General features: G+C 42.7%; 1 pseudogene; it reads right to left on the bottom strand.

The window, feature by feature from the left end:
• Window positions 1-7960: 7960 nt before the first annotated feature.
• On the bottom strand, window positions 7961-18788 carry LOC116884923 (annotated as a pseudogene).
• Window positions 18789-19275: the final 487 nt, after the last annotated feature.

The following is a 19275-nucleotide window of genomic DNA, read 5'->3' as shown; positions in this document are numbered from 1 at the left end:
TTTTCCTGGTGACTTTTTCTTTCAACCATTAGTTATTTTAAAATGTCCTATTTATTTTACACATATTTGTGGGTTTGTAATTTCCCTTAATGTGTTAGGGCTCTTTGTGGCTCTAATGTATCCCCAAAAGTGTTCTATGTATATTTGAGAAAAATGTATATTCTGCTTGTTGGGTATGTGTTCTGTATATGTTATGATGTCTAAATAGTATGTGGTGGTGTTCAAGTGTTCTTTTTCCTTGTTGGTCTGCCTTACTTCTATCTGTAACCCTAGAACAGTCTTATTTTCCCATAGTTCTGTCAGTATTTCCTTCATATACCTAGCAATTTTAGTTGACATATCTTTCCTAAGAATTGCTGTGTCTAATTGATGAATTTAACCCTTATTATGTAACATCCTTTGTCTCTTACCTGTGTGCTACTTCCCTCTTTGAGTTACTTGTGTTATGGGACATGTTTTTCATTCTAGTTTAGTGTATATAGTTCTAAAGTGAGTCTGTATACAATATATAGTTGATCCTTAGGTTTTAAATGTGTTCTTCTAAGCTGTATCTTCTATTAGGGCATTAAATCCATTGAGAAAGTGACTACTGTGACTATTAAAGGAAAGGGCTCACTGTTGCCATTTTGTTTTCTATGTCTTACAGTTTTTGGTCCTTTATTTCTTCTTTTAGGGTTTATTTGCATCTGGTTGATATTTATAGTGGTTTGTGTGATTTACTTTAATTTCTTTTTGTGCGTATTGTTCATGTGGTTTTTAATGCAGCTTACATGGAACATCCTAAAGTTTCAACAATCTTATCTAATAATTTCAATCACATACAAAACTTCTTCTCTTTTTAGCTGTATCCCCCTTTCTTACATTATCAATGTCACAAATACCATATGCGTGTCCAATAACAAGTTTATAACTTTTTATGCTTTTCTATTTTAAATACTGTTGAATAAAAAACAGTTGTGAACCAAAATTACAGTAATGCTGGGTTTTTTGTTTGTGTGATTATTGTTATAGGAGAAGTTTATGTACTTATATGGCTTTGATATGTCTAGTATCCTTTCTTTACAACTTGAAGGATCCCCTTCTGCATTTCTTACAAGGTATTAATGAACTAGCTTCCTCTGCTTTCTTCACTTCTCCCTCATTAAAGAAATATATTATTGCATATGTATGTCGTGTATGTATGTGTACACAAGGGTGCTGCATTATATATGTAAAGATCAGAGAACAACTTTGGAGAATCATTCTCTCCTACTTTACATGGATTCTAGGAATTGAACTCATTTTGTCAGGCTTGCACAGTAAACACATTACCTGCTCAGCCCAGTAGCATTTCACTGCTCTATTTCAACAGACCACTTATTGTGTAACAGAATTGTCTGGGGAGATGGAACAAATACATGTCTACCCATTACACAGGGAGCCAGTGACAGACCAAAATATGGAAACCACTCAAGTCCAGCTTAGTAAACCAATGAGTTTTATTGGTGTTACTTACAGCAGGAGAAATGTTTCAAAGACAGCTGCATCATCAAGGCCCATCCCAACATGGATGACAGCTCACAAAAGCTGGAAACTTAACAGGTTAGAGAGTGTCATTACCAGATACCTCAGTTGGTGTAAGGCTCTTCTAGGCAGTTCAGTCAATCACTGCTTCCTTGAAGCCCCTGATTGGATCTCAGAGTCTTGTTTGCATCCTGACTTGTCTGAGTCACCTTTGCTCATCTGAGAGCTACAATTAGCCTACTTACTCTCTGTCTGACATGGAGGGGCCTAGTGAGTCTGGTCCATGTCACGGATTTCTATTTTGAGCTATTTTGAGTTACTTATTTTCTGTTTTAAGGAGCTTCCCTGGGAGATGGAATGTGTCAATCTCAGAGGAAACTAAGACACTATACCCATTAAGTCTGGGGCACTTAAATACTTGGTCTGCAGTTGGTGGCTGTTAGTAGAAGATTAAGGATTGTGACCTTGCTGGGACTATATTACTGGAGGTGGACTTTAAGATTTCAAAAGACTCAGCCATTTAGAGTTACCACCGTCTGTTTCCTGCTTGTGGTTCAAGATGTGAGCTCTCAGCTGTTGCTCCTGTTTGCCACCTGCTACCTTCACTATGCCATCGTGGACTCCAACCCTCTGAAACCGTAAGCCCCAGATAAACCAACTGTAAGTTGCTTTGGTTATGGTGTCTCATCACAATAGAAAAGTAAGTAATAGAGAAATTGCTACTACGAGTGGGTCATTAGCTGTGACAGACCTGACCATATGGTTTGGGGGAACAATGTGTAAGGCTTCGGAACCATGAAGTTAAAAAGCTGTTGAATGCTGAAAGCAGAGCTTAATGGGCCAGTCTAATAGGAGCTACAAGACAGTGCTAAGAGCAGCATGAGCTATGGAGGCCCAGTTCAGAGTTTTCAGAGGGAAACAACATAAGCAAACACCCTGGAGACCATTGTTAAAATGTTTGGCAGAGAATATGGTGGCTTTCTGCCCTCTTCTTAAGAACTTGCCTGAGGTTACCAACTTCTTTGGCAGAGGAGATTTCAAGCCAGCCTAATACTAACTCTGTTGTGTAGTTATTAGGAATTACTCATTTTATTTTTGCAGATCTTCAATGAAGAAAAGCAAATAAGGCAGAAAGAAATAAAAAATGTAGAGTTTGGACAGGAAAAGGACACTGGCAAGGTTAATATTAAAGCCAAGGTTTGTGCTGGAAGAGAGACTATAACTGTTAAGGGAGGCCAGATCTGCTTTGAAATGAACAGACGAATGCCCTCAGGGCAAGAGTCCACCCAGCTGAACTTCCATCTTGTGAGAAGGGAAAGGAAAAGGCCTAAGGAATTAACAAAAACCATTAGAAAAAATGGCTCAAGAGGAGCAGGATTCATGCCATTTGGTAGCTGAACCTTGACAATATCAAACCAGTTCTGACTTTAGAGGCATACTCGATGTATATGTAAAGGAATTGTGGAATCTTCCTCTATAGTTAAGGAAAGCCATGGAGGCCAGGCAGTTGAAGTAAATTCTGGGTCCACTGAAGCTTCTAAGATGTTAGAGGTGCCAGAGCCGTGGGATATCTACCAAGGAGACTGCACTCAAGAAGTGGAACCAACCCGAGAGAGAGACAGGACAGAGAGATAAGTTGATTGATCTATCTTACAGGCAGCAAAGCAAAAGGGGAAGGCCATCTAAGCCCTTTGACATCAGACACGGAGCTACAGGATTTGGAGGTTGGCCCTGCTGTGTTTTGGCCTTGTATTGGTGCAGTATTGACTCAGTATACTTTGAGTCCTCAGTTTTGGAATGGTACTATATATTCTGTGCCATTGTATGCTGGAAGGATGGAACTTGCTTTTGACTTTACAGAGTCTTCAATTAAAAGATTGCCTTGAGTGTCAGAAAGTTTGGACTCTATTAAGCTGTTTTGAAACTGGAAGACAGTAGGGACTTTTGAAATAGTACTAAATGCATTTTGCATTATGATATGGCCATAAGCCTATGTGAGCCAGGGAATGTGGTGCTTTGAATGAGTTCTCCCCCCACCCCTTAAGTTTAAGGCATTTGAATATTTGGTCCTCAGATATTGCTTATCTCTGGACGGTTAGGAAGTCTGTTCTGTTCCCTTACTGGAAGAAGTATAGTACTTGGGGGTAGGGGTGGGGCTTTGAGGTTTCAAAAAATTCATACCACTGTGAATTAGCTCTCTCTGTTTTCTGCTTGCAGATCAAGATGTGAGCCCTCAGCTGCTGCTCCTGTTTGCCACCTGCTACCTTTACTCTGCCACTGTGGACTCCAACCCTCTGGAGCCGTAAGCCCAAAATAAACTCTTGGCCTTTATCACACTGATAAAAAAGTAATACTTAATCAGTTAACAATAAGGATATCTTGTGATACAGAACAGGGACACCTGCCATTTGAGTTTGCAGGAAGCATGATTTCTAATTCTCTTTGGGGCACATTTCATAAGTAGTAAGAAGGGTTTTGACTAGAAATAATATGGAATTAGAATTTTTTCAGAAAAGTTTTATATTAAGACCATCAGAGGCTAGTGGGTCAGTAAGCACTGGTCCTTTGGATGTTATCCAGTGTACACAACTATGCTAAGAACATAAAACAGCATATACAATGCTAAGACTTTTTTGAAAGCCAAGTCAGAGAAGAAGCAAGGCCAGAAGAATGAGTTCCTGGATGTCTTAGAACATTCTGTATGGACCAGGCTGGCCTCAAACGCAGATCCTCCTTCTGCCTCCTGAGTGCTAGAATTAAAGGCATGTACCACAGCACCCAGTGTGACTGACTGACAGTTCTTATTTGAAAACATTTCTTATAAGACCTATAGCATGCACCACCAGCTCTACAAATCCATAAGTGATTCCCTAGCACTGTATAAAACAGGTGTAGTTAAGTTTGTTTTAAGCTAGTCATGGTGGCATATACCAATTCCAGCACTCCGGAAGCAGAGACAAGTGGACCTCTGTGATTTCAAGGCCAGCCTGGTCTGCAAAGTGAGTCCAGAACAACCAGGGCTATACAGAGAAACCCTGTCACAGGGCAAGGGTGTGGGTTTGGGGGCAGTCTGTTTTAGCACTGTTTTAGTCTGTTTAGACTGGCGGTAGTGGTACATGCTTTTAATCCCAGTACTAGCGAGGCAGAGGCAGGCAGATGTCTGAATTCTAGGCCAGTTCCAAGACAGCCAGGACTAAACAGAGAAACCCTGCCATGAAAAACCAAAAAAGTTTATTTTATGTTATGGACTTCCTAAAGCTACAGATACGGCTGTGTGAGAATGCTCTGTTCATCAAGGTGTGCTTAGCCTTGGTTGGGGAACAGTAGGGTGAAGCTTGAGATGGAGTTAGCTAAAACTAGGACAAAATGAAGTCATTTGGGCAGTTCCCATTTAGCCTAGCAGTTTTCATAACAAATTAAAGTTAGCAAAAGAATGTGTGCGAGTTCATATAAGTAATAAAAACATTTAAACTCAGTGTCTTGGAAGTACTAATAAATTCCACTGGAGAATTAATTTAAAGTATTTGGTATTTTATAAGCATATATTACACATAGTTGGTTTTCATTATGATATTTTACGTATATAGATAGTGTGTTTGATCACACTTACCTTTATCCTTTTTACTTCCCCACTTTTCTAGTCGCATTCCATAAACACCATATTTATAAATTCTGTAACAAAATTTGGCTTAAAACTTACAACGAGAAGCTTATAACTAACCTATACATAAGGATTTTAATTTGTTATAACATACTATATATGTGATTTAATCTGGTGTAGAATATACTGTACTTGTAACTTGGATTCAACTCTTGCTTTAAAAAAATAGGTCTGCTAGGAAAACATGATTTAAACAGCAGCTGTATGACTTGCCTCCATCTTGGCTGATGACCTCATCAAGATGTAAGCAGCCACATGACTGGTAGTCATTTTTACTAAGGTTAAAGGGTATATGCCATGTGACTTCACTGTCTTTAAGATGACCACTTGGCATAAAGCAACAATTATAAAATTTCTCAGTACTTCTGATCCCTTAGTTTATCATTGTGTATCCTTTTAGACTAAGGAAGTAGAAGTCTCCAAATATTTTAGAATTTTTGTTATAAATTTTGTTAAATTTTTGTTAAAAATTTAAGATACTTAGATTAACAAAAACTGATTTAAGATGAATGTTTGACTAATGTCTTTGCTAACTGTTCTGGAAAATTTAGATAAATAATAATATGTTTGATAAATAATGTATATTTGATAAGATTATTAGATTCCTAAGGTCTATTCAGGTACACAATACAGCAGTCATGCTAAGTACTAATGTAAATAATTTCTGATATAAGCTTTATTTAGTCTCCAGTACGTTTTCAAAGTTAAGCCTAAAACAACTAACTAGAAACTAGCAAAGTTTGTTAGTTTATGCTTGATAGAGAATGTTCCTCCGAACTTTCAGGAATCTGCTGAATACAGCACTTAAAATGTTTAATGGAAAAAACCTACTGTGACAGAGACCCCAGCTCCTAGCCGTTGCCTCAAGGTTTCCAGAGAAGTTGATGGTGCACAGAACTCCATCTGGATCTTGCTTTAAATGTGGCAAGTGGGACACTGGGTGAAAAACTGTTCTTCACCTCACCCTGTCCAAACTGTGGACAAGCAGGACACTGGAGAGGTGACGACCCACTTACTCTTGACAAGATAGGCCACAGGGAAGTCTGTTCTCTGGGTCTGGTAGCCGAAGACTGATGCTACCTGGGGACCTCTGCCCCCCAGTGAAGCCATGATTATTACAGAGCAGCTGTAGGGTGATCGTCTCGGTAGCTGTTAAACTTGTCATTTTTAATCTAGAGCCATTTGGTCTGTACTTCCTGCTTGCTTACTCCTGTGAAATGTATCCTTCTCAGATCTCTGATGGAGTGGTGACTGGGCTAGTGACAGATTTGTTAGTTTATGCCAGCAGCCAAACCTTCAGTTGTCTTCTCAGTTCTCTTCATATGTAAAAGTCAGGCCTCAGGCCTAGCTTCCTAAGACGTCCCTCTGAGAACCTTGCTACCAGACTCTAAAATAGAAATAAACTGAGAAAACAGGTTTTAAAGTAACTTTTTACTATCCCTTTATTTAAAGGAACCTGCTTTACAATGACTGCTGTCAGTAATCAACTACCTGTTTCTCATGGTAAATACATGAAAAAATGTTTCAGATTTCTTTCCCTCTCTATGCTATTTTTATATTAAAACTTCAGCAAAAATTTAGAGTTTTAATATTAACCAATGGAGATCTGATAAACTATTAATCTAGCTCTGATAAACATGTACTCGTATTATAGTCACGAGCTCAGGATTTTAAATTTTCTTTGGTTGTCTTCTAATTAGAGACTTAAAAGTGCTTCTCATTGTTCTTAAAAATCTACTCGCTCTATATCTCCCAATGTTCTGGATAAAAAAAAGAGTGTTAATGCTTTCCCAAAGTCTTTTTGGGGTCCCAGGCTTTTTCACTGTCTCAAAGGTGTGAATCTGCTGCTCTTTCTACAGTGTGGATTTCAGTTCAGATTACAAACAGTGGTAATGCTAAAACTTAATCCTCTTTTGTAAATGTAAAGAACTCTTGAAAGCTTCAGGGTATGGACATGGATCCACTTCTCACGGGCCAAATGGACTTCAGATAAGTACTGTCCACCAACAGCCTGTTTCCCTCCCTGCCCATTTCTGAGGGTGGGATCTCTTCCCCTTCTCTGGTTTTGGGACTCCCCTCCCCCAGTTACCAGGACCATGGGCCTAAAAGTTTTAAATATAAACCTAAGAAAAATTTCCCCCAAGCTCCTTAAATCTGTTCCAGCAGATTTCCACTCAATGGAAGACTGCAAACTGCTCCAACTGCTGTCTTCATGTCCCTAGCTAGATATTCCTGCAACCTAGACAGCAAGGGAAACAGCCTGCTCTTCTTGGACTTGGCCAACATTCCAGCTTTTTGGGTCCCCGACAACAGTGTCCCAATATGGGGAAAAAGTAGTCATAAGTTATTATGTTGCCCCTTATTTGTGTATTATCAAGAAAAGGCTGTGATAGTAAGTTTCAGACCCAGGACAAGCGGCTGAGGTGCCTATTTAACCTTTCAAAGCAGGCCTGGACTCCAGGTTCTCCCATCATCCCTCAGTCCATACCTGTAACGGGATATGGCTGACATGCCTCACCATCTGCCCTGAATTCTCTCTCCCAGAAGCTGTTCCCTATATAATTCAGACATTTTGGTTGCCCACTCATCTCTCCTCTTCTGTACCTTTGGCCTCCTGGCTCCTGTTCTTGGTTCCCCCCTTCCCTTTCTCTCTCCTTCTTTCCCACATGGTTGACAGTCATGACCACTCTGGACTCTCCCAGCTGTGTCTGCCTTTGGCTATGCTCACTCACATATCTGTAATAAACTTCCTCTTCCACCATACCAGCAGCATCGTGTCCTTTTTATTTATTGTTTTCACTCACTGACTACAGGACAAATGCCAGCCAGTACACTAATACCAGACAAAATCACTTCCAGGTCACAAAAGTTGGTAATATTTTTATGTAAATTAGCCCATTTATTGCAGGCCAGGTGAGTCTCAGATGGTGGCACTTCTAACTGGTCTTTCGGTTCCTTGAGTCTTCTGATGGCAGACTTCCTGTGATGGCAGAATGGTGTAGGTCCAGGCCTGCCGCCACTCTCTTCATGTCGGAACTACAGTGCTAGATGCCAGCGGCTCCTTTCTTCATCTTGATCTTGCCAAAGAAGGAGCAAGAGTACTTGGCCTTGGTGGGTTGTCTGATTTCAGTTTTCTGCACCGTTTTCCAGAGGGAGCTACCATAGCAGTTCTCATATTTCCCTATGATTCCTATATTCTTCGTGCCTTTAGTCTTGTCTCAGGAACTGAAGCCCAAGCCTGAAAGTAGGAGACACAGTGCACATCCACTAGCTATTCTTGCTGACAACTCACCTCACCAGTGGGGAGAGAAGAATTATATTCAAGTGAGGAGAGTCTGAGAAATAAACATGCGCTCTGCCTTAATCAATAAAGTGTATTTCCCCTACTTTTTCTAGTTGGGGAGTGCCCCTGGTTGGATTAGGGGCTGACAAATAGGAAACCATTCACTCTACTGAAGTAGGGGAGCTACTCCATCCTGGTATCCCTGACTGGGAGAAAAGCAGCGGCTGCTAAGCCAGTGGGCACAGGTAAGGATATACTATGCAGGGCCTCCCTCCCTCCCATACCTTTGTTCCTTCTGTACATTATTCAGCCTCTGTGTGCCTGCTTGTGGCTGTGCCCCCGAGAGGCCTTTTCTCTCTCCGACACTGCTATGAAGAGGCTCAAGGTTATAGCAACTCCCCAGGGCCTTTGCATCTCCCCAGTATCCTTAGAACTGTGCTCTGTCATTCACATACAGTTCATGCTGCCTCTCCATGTCCTCAAGCTGGTCTCAATTCTTGAGTGATGGATGGTCTATGCTCCTCTCATTTAGGCTACAGGAAGAGGAGGGGATAGAAATGCCTGGATGAAATAAGACAGGCATGGTGGTCAATTTAAATGCTTTAAAGAACAGGAACAAGGGGCTAACGACATGTCTCTGCAGTTAAGAGTACTTCCTGTTGCAAAGAACCCGGGTTGGGATCCTTGTATCCACATGGTACTCAACGATTGCCTGTAATTCCAGTTCTAGGGTACCCTCTGCCCTCAGCTGGCCTCTGGAAAAAAAAGGGGGGGGGTTGGAAAGTCAAAATGGTCTATTGTTCCTGCCAAAAACTTAAATTTGGATTTCTGTACCCGTGTCTGGCAATACAAGACTCCCTAAAACTCCAGTTCTAAGAGATCTAATGCCATTGGCCTATGCTCACTCCTGTGTGTCTATACACACAAATCTTACCCTTTTTTTAAGGCAGGATCTCATTATGTCACCCTGGTAGCCTGCAATTTGCTGAGCTGGCCTTCACCTCAAAGTGCTCTATCACCTTTGCCTCTTGAGTGTTGAAATTAAAGGCATGCACCATCATCCTTTGCTGAAACCTTTAAAAAAAAGCCTTACTATGGTATGAATACATCATGTGTATGTACAATCAGAGCTGATTCCACCCTTTACTTGCTCCCAGAACGGGGAGCAAACTGTTAGGCTTAACAGCAAGCACTTTTCAGTAACTGAGACATCTCTCAGACCTGAAAGCTTTGTTGTATGAGACAGGGCTTCACAGGCTGGCCTGAAATTCATCATGTAGATCAGGATGGGCTTAGAAATCTTTCTTTGCCTTCTCAGTGCCGTAATTAAAGATGTGTATGACCGAGCCAGCTAATGAAAGGGGCTATTTTATCAAGAAAGGGCTGGAGAAGTAGCCCAGTGGATAAAATGCTTCCTGTGCAAGGGTGAAGAAAAGTTCAGAGTTCAGCTGCATTCGTAGCTGGGATACCTGACGTTGACCTCTGGGCTGTGCATGTACACGCACACAGTGGTATGTGTGCACCCACACACGTCTAGTACACATGCACACTCAGAAGTACTGTTCCCTCTGCTGCTGAACTATTGAAACAGTGGACTCCAAAGAATTAAGATTTCCTCAGGAGTCCCATGGTGAATGAAGAATGGGAAAAGCTAAAACCCTAGGTACTAGCCAGAGGAAAAACTTGCCTACAGTCTAGGAAGAGATTTTGTCCAGTTCTGAAAAACATACCTGACCACCTTGTAGAACAGAGCTGAACTGAAACTGATGGACAAGCCTGACTCCATCTTGAGATTAAAAGCCACCTGGTTACAAGGTCAAAGTAAACTCATTCCTGTTCCCTATAATACTTGAGTTTGACCACATCTTGACTAATTTTCTGGAATTTGATGTCTTCCACATCCTATACCCTAACCTCCATCCATCTGGATAAGATGTGTTCTGAAAATTATTTTGAAATGTTCTGCCAAGTTCCTATATAACCAAAAACCCTTGAAAACTCCATAGCCTTGCAGTTTGGTGGCGTATATAAATCCTACCTCAATATTTGATGCTATTTTCTCAATCCCTGCTTTAGGGAGATAGGCCTGTCTGATAGAAAATAAAGCTTTTGGGGAAACCCAGCAGGAGGTTCCTGTGACAAAAGCATATAAAATGCAATGACCTTCCTGGGTACGGAAGGTACTGTTGGGATGATTTTGCAATTGTTTGTTTTGTAGCAGGTTTTCGTGTAGCCAAAACTGACCTTTTATATGTAGCTGAGACTGGGCTTGAACTCCTGGTCCTCCTCCTCCTCCTGAGTGCTGGAATTACAAGCATGTGCCAACATGCCTGGCTAATTCTGTTTTAAAAGGTTTTATTTTAAGAAATGGGGCTGGAGAGATGGCTCAGTGGTTAACAGCACTGCTCTTCCAGAGGTCCTGAATTCAAATCCCAGCAACCACATGGTGGCTCACAACCATCTATAATGAGATCTGATGCTCTTCTGGTGTGTCTGAGGACAGCTACAGTGTACTTATATATAGTAAATCTAAAAGAAAAGAAAAGAAATTATGTGTATATCTGTGCAGTGAGTGCAAGTGCCCATGGAAACCAGAAGAGGGTGTAAAGTCCTCTGGAGCTGGTGTTACAGACACTAAAGACCTGCCCAAGGTAGATAATTGAAACTGAACACAGGGCCTCTGGAAGAGCAGCACACACTCAACCCCTGAGCCATTTCTCTAGCCCCCTTGAAAATAAAACACATTGATGACCCAGGACACAAAGATTTCTTAAATGGGACACAAAAAGTTCCATGAAGAAAATAAAATAAAACACAAATCTGTTATTAAGAGTTCTGCTCATGGGGTTGGGGATTTAGCTCAGTGGTAGAGCGCTTGCCTATGGCAAAGGCCCTGGTTTGGTCCCCAACTCTGAAAAAAAAAAAAAAAAAAAAGTTCTGCTCATGAAAATCCACAGAATGGGATTAGATTTAAAAACCAAACAAACAAACAAAAAACTATATCCAGCATAGAGTTTCAAAGGTCCTGTCAGTGTTTTTTAAAAATAGATGAAACTACACAATTTTATAGTCTCTAAAAATGGAAAATAGAGGCTATTCTGTGATGGCTAATCCCAGTAGTCTACTTGGCTACGTCTGGAACTAGAACAGCTGGACACACCAGTGAGGAATTGTCTTGATTGGATCATTAGAGGTCGGAAGACCCTCCCTAAATCTGGGCTACAACTTCTGGTGGCATCACACACAAAAGGACATCAAAGAAGTGTGTTTATTGCTTCTGCTGCTGAGACATCCTTTGCGGCAATTAGAAACTACTTCTATGGGATTGTGACATACACTGATGACTAGTGGCCTTCTATGAATCTCCTAGGACTGTTGTACCATATAGGGACTGCTGAGCTGTTGAGACTCTACTGCTGGATTGCTGGCTATTTCCATTAGGAAATAAGCACTATTGGACTACTCTAATCACAGCTTGTAAGACCCTCTAATAACTATGCATATATCTTTTAATATGCATATGTCTATATATTCATTCCAGATTCAGTTCTGCTTCTTTAGAGAACTCTGACTAACAGAGACCTTCGTTAAACATTTCACAGAAGAGGACATCTAAGAGATCAATAAAGATGGGAGGGATGTTCATCTTTTATGGTTAACATTATTTAAAATGTACACTTACTATGCTTGGCAGGTAAAAAAGAAGAAAAAATAAAGCCTCCAACATGTAAGCTCCCAGCTTGCACAGGCTGTATTCCAGCAGCTTTCTTCCCTTTTTTTCTCAAAGGAAGACTTCTTTTTTAAAAATGTATTTATTTTATGTATGAATGCGCTATCTGTATGTATACCTGCATGCCAGAAGAGAGCATCAGATCCCAAGATTGTGAGCTATCATGTGGTTTGGGGGAATTGAACTGGGGAACAGACAGTGCTCTAAACCGCTGAGACATCTCTCCAGCCCCATGAAGACTATTCTTAAATTGACTGATCTTGTAAAATTTGCTGTTTTTGCAAGATAATAGGTCATAAGACTGCTATTTCTGCTTTTGTAATCAAATTTGCTTACTCTGCTAAATGACTGGGATAGCTGCAAGACATATATGTTAAAAACATGTAGGCAGAAAAAAATGTGATCTCGTGATTTTTACTCTATAAGCATTAGGCTGATGACACACTAGGGGCTACATCAGATCTGTTGCCATGACAGCAATGGAGTCTTCTGCTCTGTTGCTACAACAGGGTACTCTGGGAAATAGAATGTTCAGGTCTGTTACCATGACAGCAGTGGATGCAGTTTAGGTCTGTTGCTATGACAGTAGGTGACACTGGGTAATCAAGTATAGCTAGGGACTCAGGCTTGGGAGCACTTTCAGGAACAGACCTGGCCCGGATCATTCAGAGTGCCAGTGTCTAATTAAAAACAAAAAGGCTTCTCTTATTAATTTTATTTCTGTTCATGGCAAATCTCTGAGTGAGCCCAGACCCATAACAACCTTTTTTTTTTTTTTACGTTTTTGAGACAGGCTGTTTACATAGCCCTTGCTGTTCAGAAACTCGGTATGTACAGCAGGGTGGCCTTGAAATCACAGAGATCTGTTTGCTGCTGCCTTCCTAATCCTGGCTTTAAAGGCATACACCACTAAGCATCAAGCCCAGTGAGATACACATCTTGATAGGCCATCAGGGCTATGCAGATAAGACCTAAGAGTAATACTGCATACAACTAAACCAAAGCTTGGGCTGGCAAGGATGTCAGGCAGAATTCTCAGGAGTCTCAGCTATGTCTGCCAAAGTAAAGCCTAGGCACCTGGATGACCTGAAAAATCCCACACACAGCTCAACACAGAGGACAACTATGAAGGATATGATACAGTCACATAGTTGAGTACCTGCTCTACAACGCATATCAAACACTGAGCTGTTGCACTATTTGACAGATGGGAACTCACTGGTGGAAGTGACTCACTAGAAGTGGGACTTGGAAAGTTATAGACTGTCCTCTGGTTCCACTGTCCTCTGCATTTTGGTCTGTTGTGAGGCGTCTCTGCCACATGCTCTTACTGTCATAAATAATGCCATGCCTTTCCCATCATGGTGGAGTGAAGTAGCCTGAAACCCTGAGCCAGCATCAATCTCCTCTCCCCTACATATGACCAAGTTCATCCAGTGTAGTTGGTTCAAACGAATTTGTTTAGGGTGAAAGCATGGCTTGTTGTTTCCTAAGAACAACAGCTCCTGCATTCTGGGAAGTTACCTTGTTCTTGGGTAAGTGGGCCTTAGAGGTTAACTTTGGCTCTTATAAGGAGAATAGAATAGAATAGAATAGAATAGAATAGAATAGAATAGAATAGAACAGAACAGAACAGAACAGAACAGAACAGAACAGAACAGAACAGAACAGAACAGAACAGAACAGAACAGAACAGAATAGAATAATCTTCTGGTAATATTTCTTCCCTACCAATGTCCATTGGTATCTAGCAACCTATGACTGATGGTCCTGCACTACAGGTCTCCACCAGGTGGACCTAGAATCTGCCTTTTCCAGAAACCTCCTGAGGATTGTTGGTCTTGGTGTTTCAAAACAGAACCCTGGAGTTAGAGGGTTCTGCTTCTGTAAGTGTTTCCGCTCAGATGGAAGGATATCTTGGGACTCCGAAACCCAGGAACCATACAGCCTTGAGGGCAGAAGGTATCCTAGTGGAAGGGCATCCTGAGATACCAGAACCCAGGAATCACATAGCCCTGAGGTTTCCTCCTAAGCAGAGGCATTGCAGCTCCCAGGGGAGGGTAGCCTCAACTGAGCTGAGGAGGTCAGGGGCCTCAGCCTGGCTTCTTTTCTTTGCTTCTTCTCTTCTTCTCTTTGCTTCTTCTTGGCTTTGAGAGTCGCTTGAGGCAGGAAATCTCATAAAAGATTTATTGGCTGGTCCAGGGTGTGGAGAGATGAATCCAGAGATAGCTGCCCTCTGCCCCCAGGAGCGGACAGCAGGGAACTGGACAAAGGGACAGTGCTTATATAGGATTTCTAAGGGGACAGAGCTCAGGGCAGAGATTTTCAGAGTGAAGATTGGTGAGATTTTAAGTCATGAGCTTGTGGGACCTCAGAGATTGGTGTGTTTTCCTGTTCTAGGATTGGTGGCTTAGGAAGTCTTTCCTGGCCACAACTGGCTTTTACTGAGGTGCTATCCCTGTGGGGCTGCTGGGGGGTGGGGAGGGATGGGAAGCTGGAGAGGAGGTGCTGCCACTGTGGACAGCACCTGAGGGGTAGCTGAGATGGGAAAGGCAGTGCTGCAACTCCTATTACTGCTGCAGGCCTACATGTTGTGGTGCCAGCCATTTTGACAAGATCTGCCATTTTGAACAGCTCCTGTGGGACATTTTACTGCTGAGAGCGGGGGTGGGGGTGGGGATAGACTGGGTTGAGAAGGAGGGGCCTGCAAACGCTTTGATGGCTTTTGTGAGCCAGTGGCTTTTGTGGTGTACCGCTCAGGGACGCCCCTGTTGAAATTAGGCCACATTCCCCACGAAGACTTGCCTAACACTTTTGTAAGTCTTACAGATGTAGGGCGCACAGTCCCAAGCACTCTTCACCCCTCAAGCCTTGGATTGTTAGACTCAGTATTTGAGGTTGCCAATCCCGTGCTTTAGGGTGGCCGGGTCCTTGGAGTAGGAGTGTTGGACAATGGGCTGGTTTCTTCTTACTCCTGATTATGAGAGAAACCAGTGGCTGAGTGAGAAATTCAAGGTAGGTCTGAACTGTCCCAAATGTAGGTAGAGAGAAAGGAGAGGCTTGGGAAAGTCATAGTGTCCACACTTCATCATCTTGCCCTGGGATTTGGAATCAATTCTTTTGCTCTTATGCTCCCATTCCTGGTGGCTGTACAGTATTTCTGTGATGGGGTGTATTCCAGTCCTTCCATTCATCGTCCAGTGTGTTGATAGAAGGCTTCCCAGGCTACCAATGCAAAATGGCAAGCCACCTGTTGGCCCTAGCCCAGGGAAGTGAGGCTGGAACCTCATACCCCATCTGAATATCCATCCATGCCAGCCCTACTTATCTGCTGGTCAAACGAGATCACTCAGAATGATTTCATCCTGCCCTACATTGCCTGCAAGCACAACCTGTGTGAGTGGGGCTGCCTTCGGGGTGGGGAGTGGGGGTTAACCTCATTGGCTTGGCTAGGGAGAGATACTGAGGTGAGTCTGCTGTGTTTGCTGCAGATGGAGAGACAGGAGATTTGTGTGGACATTTTAGAAAACCAGTCTATGGATAGCCCCAGGCTACGGAACCTGGCTAGAGTTGGCTACAGCCCGTATTTTTAAATTTCATCCAGCTCCCACACTGGGTTGGACTAGACAGTGTTTGAGTCAGGAGTCAGCTCTGTTGCGGTAAATATTGGAAAAACCTGTACCTTTTATCCCGCGTTGGTGCTGGCCACATGACACTTAGGGGTGCATTTATCTCAGTGGCTCCACGCTACCCCAAGGTACTCTCAGACCCAGGCGATTCTCCAGCCGTTCCAGCGTGGCACCTAGAGTTAGTTCTGGCACCGGAGGGCCATATGGAACTAACCATAATTTATCTATGGTTAGTATCTCTCCTGGCAGCTCTCTACTAGCATCGAACTCTCTGGTTCCAGCTAGTGGGTAAAATCATAACTCAATAAACTGTAACTTAACAATCAGATTTATATGTTAAATTCACAATCCACGATACATCCACATAAACTCACAACCAATTGATAAAGACATAAACCACCTGCCTAGATAAGATAAATTGACTTGTAGAAGTTCATCCCTTAAGAAATATTCATAGCAACTGTATCTATATAGGGATGCATAGCAATGGATTGTTTACGTCTGCCTCCATGTTGCCTCTCCCTTTCTGCTTCTCCCTCTCCTTCTGAAACCTCTGTTCCCACCTCCCCCCTTGTCAATGCCAGGCCTTGTTTTATCTTGTGCCTCCCTTCACCTGCATAACAACAGCACCCTACACAGCTCTCTGATTCCCATCTGCACAATTCGTATTTTGAATATCTTAGACACTTACCCTCCTGGATGTGACCTGTGCTGTCACCGGGTGTCCCCATGACACTGCACTTTAAATGAACACTCCTATTTAGGACCAACTTATCTTAGGGTTCAGTCCAGACTTCCCAGAGTGGACATTGAGTTCCTAGATAGTGAAGGCATATTTTCCAAGTGTTCTTCTCCTGTACCTCCTGTCGTAGGTCCTCTACTAAGATGTTCACATGATTGCTGATCATGAAACACACCCAATGTATTAGACAAAAAAGTCCAAGATGAAGGATTGTCACAGAGCCCTTTCCAACTTCTCTTCAGAGTGATCCCTCCCCTCCCTCCCCACGAGTCAGCTTACCTTTCTATAGGCAGCTCGGGAACAGCCTGGAGGACCACATCTCCTTCTTTCTTTCCACCTCAAATTCCCTTCAGTTTCTGAGGGAAACTCCTTTATTCTGGAAACTATCGTGTGGACTTCTCATCTCCTCTGAGTACTTTAGTTCTTGCTTCTTCAATTCTGCCTGGCATCAGTACCTGCCTGGCGCTCAGGGCACTCATAGGTGCAGGCATCGGGAATGCCTACATGAGGTCCTACTGTGTATAGTGTCTTATTCTTCTCTCACTTCCACTGCAGAGGGAGGGGCAAGCTACCAAGGAATCTAATAAGTGCTCATATGTTAAATCAAAGTGATGTGGTCTGGACAGTGAAGTGGCCTCTAGCTTAGTGGAGGTGGCTGCCCATGTAGGGTCATATAGTACTGAGGAAACTGTTCCCCCTCCAGGAACTTATAGAGAAGGCAGAATACTTACTTCAGTTGGAGTGTTGGAGAGTTAACCCAATGGGTTTTTCATCCTGCAGCCCGTTTCTCTTTGGTGTTTCTACCAAGTGATGTGCTTTCCTACCTGGTTCTCCTCATTTGACCCAGGTTGAGTGGCACTGGGAAGGAAAGGGGCTGCGGGGAGCTAAAGGCCAAGCTTCAGGCTAAGTGTGAACCTGGTCGCTTGGATACAAGCAGCTCTAGACTTCATGTAATTGTCATTGAGCCTGGTCCCTGAATCAAGGCCAAAGACAGGACTAGTTGGGGCTCAGTACCAAGTGTGAAAGTTTGATTTTCTACCTAGGGAATGATAGAGCAAGCCTGACCTTTCTGGCTGGCTTGTATCTATAAACTATCACCAAAATTTTGCTAAATCACTGAAATAGGGGTTGTCTTCCAACATGATCCTTTGTCTTGGCAGATTTTTACTCAGTGTGTAAACTCAGGCAATATGCAGTTTATGTGGGAAAAAGGAGTTTGTCTACAATCCCTATAGACAAATATTTGACAGGGTCTCTTGGGATGGACAGGAAATAATTCCTCAAGAAATCAGTAACATTGTAGGCAGGGGAAAGTGGTAGTAGGAAAGGGCTTCAGAGACTGTTGAAAATAGAACAAGGAGAAATTGGGAAGATTGGGAAGACTGCTATAGACAGTGAAGCCTCTCTCTGTCTCTTTTCTCCCTCTCTGCTCTGCCTCATGATAAAAAGGTAAAGGTTAAAGAAATAACAATACTATTATAACAACAGCAACAATGATAATGTTAAAATAATTTAGACTCACTCTCAGCAGCACTCAGAAAGAAGTCCTGAGAGAGGCCATGAGACCATGTGTCTGGTGCTCTGAGGGTAAGAGAGGGGGAGCAATGCATGGACTTGCTGGCTTCCAGATAAAATTAAGTCAAATAAAGAAGTGAAGTATAGAGCTGGAGAGATGGCTCAGTGGTTAAGAGCGCTGACTGCTCTTCCAGGGGTCCTGAGTTCGATTCTCAGCAACCACATGGTGGCTCACAACCATCTGTAATGGGATCTGATGCCCTCTTCTGGTGTGTCTGTGAGCAACAGTGTACTCACATTTAATAAATAAATCTTTAAAAAAAAAAAGAAGAAGTAGTGAAGTATATTGAATAAGCTAAAAGAGATGTGAGCTCGGAGCTCCCTCAAAAAGCTGAAAAGGACTAAGTGTGGAAAGAACCGTGGAAGCAGCCTTCCCCCACCCAGCCCGAGTACACCTGGTCTGCTTATTTCCAGCTCCTGAGTGCTGGGGTTACAGACGTGGGCCAGCATACCGAGTTTATGCAGTACAGAGGAGGAAGCCCAGAGTTTCGGGCACCCTAGCCCAGGATTTCCCCATGAGCCAGGCTCCCAGCACCACCTTCCCCTGTTTCTCTTTAACCCCAGGAACGTTTTGTGTTCCTATGTTTGTTTTTAATGTCTTGTTTTGTTACTTTATTAAACATTGACCTCACCAGGATGGAGGCAGTCATGTAGATGGCAGACATCTTGGCTGGTAATCTCGCCAAGATGAAAGCAACCATGTGAATTCACCACCATCTAGGTTGGAATAACATACACCAGGTAACGTACACCAGAATGGCTAAAAAGAAAAGCAGCACAAGCTTTGGCATGCTTGCTTCCTATCTGGGGCAGGGAGGAAAAGGGAAAAGGGAGAGTAGGAAGGAAGGGACAAAGAAAGAGAGGGAGGAAGGAATGTAGGTTTACAGATATGATAACAACAACAGAAAATAAAACAAAACAGAAACCAAACCACAGAGGTCAGAGAGACCTTAGGCAGAGCAGCAACTATTCCCATGTGTGATGGTTTGTATATGCTTGGCCCAGGGAGTGGCCCTGTTTGGAAGTGTGGCCTTGTTGGAGTAGGTGTGTCACTGTGGGTTTGGGCTTTCATGCTAGCTGGAGATCAGTATTCTGCTAGCAGCCTTCAGATGAAGATGTAGAACTCTCAGCATCTCCTGCACCATGCCTGCC

Source organism: Rattus rattus, chromosome 15 (genome assembly GCF_011064425.1).
Source record: "Rattus rattus isolate New Zealand chromosome 15, Rrattus_CSIRO_v1, whole genome shotgun sequence".
Lineage (NCBI taxonomy): Eukaryota > Metazoa > Chordata > Mammalia > Rodentia > Muridae > Rattus > Rattus rattus.
The sequence above is the reverse complement of the archived record's forward strand: the minus strand, read 5'-3'. Positions and strand labels throughout refer to the sequence as shown.